Below are 3,566 nucleotides of genomic sequence, written 5' to 3' on the forward strand. Positions count from 1 at the left end.
CAAGAACGACACGATATCACAAATATGCTGCCCGCTACTTTGCTCTTGTTAGTACCTGTTGTCCTGTATCACTATACTTGCATACATACCTGGTTCATTATTTGACAGCAATATGCATGATAGCTTGCTTATCAATTGTTCGCTCCAAATTATCTGATCTGTATGAATGGTTACATTAGTGTAGAATATATTCAATGCCAATGTTTTTTTAGCTCTGCATTGTTCTTGTAAGTACATGCTGTCCTTTATCAGTGTACTTATAATGACAGGTAGTTGTTCATGTACCATCACTCTGCAACTTATTTTCCTTTGCCCTCCATTTTCTACACATCAGATCTATATTTACTCTTACCATAAGGTTGGTACTGAAGAATTTTAGCTGTGCGTTGCTCTTGCCTGTACCTTTTGCCTGTATCGCTGCACTTACATTTATAGCTACTTGGTTATGTAGCATCACTCTTCATCTTATCTTAAATATTCTCCATTTTTCATATATTATCACATCTATATTTACTCTTAACAAAATGTAGAATAAAGGCAATGCTTTTGAAGAAGATACTGTGGTAAACTTCTTGAATTGCCCCCCCCCATCAGCATGGACAAGGCCTTTATAGAGCCTGTCTCCACCAATAATGTAAGTTTGTCCATCTCAAGCCTTCAAACTTTGTTGTATATATTTGGTTAGGCATGACTGCAATAGCTGTTTATTTTTGGTGTTTGCATCAAATTGCTTGTTTAAAGTTTTATATGTAGTTCATAAACAAAAGTTTGTCCTTTCTCAATTTAAGTTTTCAGTTGTACAACCAAGTTCCTTCTTCATACCATGTAAATTAAACTATACAGAGCAAGTGATCTTCTTTTGCACTGCATGTATGCTTCTGTTCTTCATCCGTAATCCAGTGGTGTGGTGAACCTACCCACTACAGCACAATGTCATATTCTGCAATGTCTTAACTATGAACAATGTCATATCATTCTACTATTATTTAAACCGTCTCTTTATTTGCCAATCTGAAATGGTATAAATTGACAGCACACTAACCATTGATACTTATGAGTTCTTGATCTGTAATCCAGTGGTGTCGTGAAGCTGCCAACTCCTTCACAATGTCACTTCATGCCATGTCTTGACCTGAACAATACCATATTGTGTTAATGCAAATTTAAAGTGTGTAACTTTATTCGTTAGTAAGAAATGTGATGAATTGTCAGCACTGATACTTTTATGTGCAAAACCTGTCATCTGTCTGCTTGTTTATCTTTCAGAGTGAGGAAGATATAAGTGTTGAACAAGTGCAGTCTCATCATCTTGCTCAGCTGCTTGCGCTGCAGCTCCCCAATAGGGCTAACCTTTCCTGAACTCTATTGAAGTGCTGTCAGTTTTGTATATTATTTTGTCGGCGTGTTTATTTGCACTGGTGGCGATCTTTGATGCCCAGTGTATGTAATCTGCTGTCTGCTTGTGCTTTATTATCATAGTGGTGAACTTTGATGCCCAGTGGATGTAATATGCCGTAATTCTTTATTGTATAGTCTAGGTTTTTTCTTATTCACGATGCTGCAGTTATTTTACTGTATATATATCCTGTCTTCGCAATAAACCGGCCAAACCGTAAAATTATGGTACATAATCGGGCTGTCATGCAATCACGATGTAGGTTGGGCCTGAAACGTGCCGAACAGCTCGCGGGCTGGCAGCAGCCCGAATGAACCCCGACCCATGATTGTGCGAATCAAATCACGGGCTTTTAACTGGCCAAAAAATTGTCTCGGTCCTTGTTTGGCCCAATCAGATATCGGCTGCGAGCAGGCCGGATGCAAACCGGGCCGTAGTTAGGCCCAACTATATGATGGGCTTTTAACAGGCTGAAATTAATATAGGGCCGAAATGTTAAACGGGCCCTTAACAGGGCAAAACTAATATTAGGCCGAATTACTAAGTGGGCCTTTAGCAAGTGGGCCCAAAAGCACAGTGTCCAGTTGACGGGCCGAATCTGATATGGGCCATAATTGAGCCCAAAGCCTCTTAAAGGGCCGGACCTGATCTGGGCCGTAATTTGGCCCAGAACGTGGTAGGCCTTTAACGGGCCGGATCTCATACGGGCCACTATTAGGCCTGGAGCGTGGCAGGCCAATAATGGACCGGATCAAATATGGGCCGGCATTTGGCCCAAAACATGGCAGGCAGTTAATGGGCCGGCCTACTAGGGTCCTCAAAATCTTGTGGGCCTATAGCTGGGCCGGCCCATTAATGTCGGGGAAATCTTGTGGGCCTTTAGCTGGGCCGGCCCATTATGATCCGCAAGAATCTTGTGGGCCTTTACCTGGGTCGGCCCATTACGGCACACAAAAATCTTGTGGGCCTTTACCTGGGCCGGCCCATTATGGCCTGCAAAATCTTGTGGGCCTTTAGCTGGGCCAGCCCATTATGGTCTGCAAAATCTCATGGGCCTTTAGCTGGGCCAGCCCATTATGGTCTGCAAAATCTCATGGGCCTTTAGCTGGGCCAGCCCATTATGGTCCGTAAAATCTTGTGGGCCTTTAGTTGGGCCGGCCCATTTAAACTTGTTGGGCCATGCCACGTGTCGACATATCATAGGCGCCTTCTATCCAGTGAGTTGATGACATCTGTCCCGACGAAGAGCCGAGACATGTTTCCTCTAGCCAATGATGATTTTACACATGGAAAATCCCCATTGGTCGGGGCTGTTAACAGGTTATCGGATCCAAAACCCGACCCGATAGCTTAACGGCGTTCCGTTACGGTGGATGCCACGTGTCGGTCACCCTTGACAAAAGCACTTCTGTGATGCACGATTTATTGTCATGGAATTGGACACTTCCGTGATGATAATTTTGGTAATGTCATGGAACACTTCTACGACAGCACAGGTATGACTATCTTGATTCTGTCATAAATTTGTCATGGATGTACATGCATGACAAAAAAGCGACCTACTGTGACAAACACGTATCATCACGGAAGCGTATTTTTTTTGTAGTGATTTCCATGCAACTTTCCACCGTTCCGTTTGTTATGACACGCTTCATCATTGTCATATTGCCACACATGATCATGTAGTTGACATCGTATTTGTGGCAACGCCACCGTTCATAATTTTTTTCATACATGTCACTCTTGATTCATTGCATATCCCGGTACACCGCCGGAGGCATCCACATAGAGTCATATTTTGTTCTAAGTATTGAGTTGTAATTCTTGAGTTGTAAGTAAAAAGAAGTGTGATGATCATCATTATTAGAGCATTGTCCCAGTGAGGAAAGGATGATGGAGACTATGATTCCCCCAAAAGTCGGGATGAGACTCCGGACGAAAAAAAGAGGCCATAAAAAAGAGAAGGCCCCCCAAAAACAAAAAAACAACAAAAAATGAGAGAAAAAGATAGAAGGGGCAATGCTACTATCCTTTTACCACACTTGTGCTTCAAAGTAGCACCATGATCTTCATGATAGAGAGTCTCCTATGTTGTCACTTTCATATACTAGTGGGAATCTTTCATTATAGAACTTGGCTTGTATATTCCAATGATGGGCTTCCTCAAATG

This window comes from Triticum urartu, chromosome 5A (assembly GCF_056163025.1).
Source record: "Triticum urartu cultivar PI428250 chromosome 5A, HENAU_Tu73, whole genome shotgun sequence".
Lineage (NCBI taxonomy): Eukaryota > Viridiplantae > Streptophyta > Magnoliopsida > Poales > Poaceae > Triticum > Triticum urartu.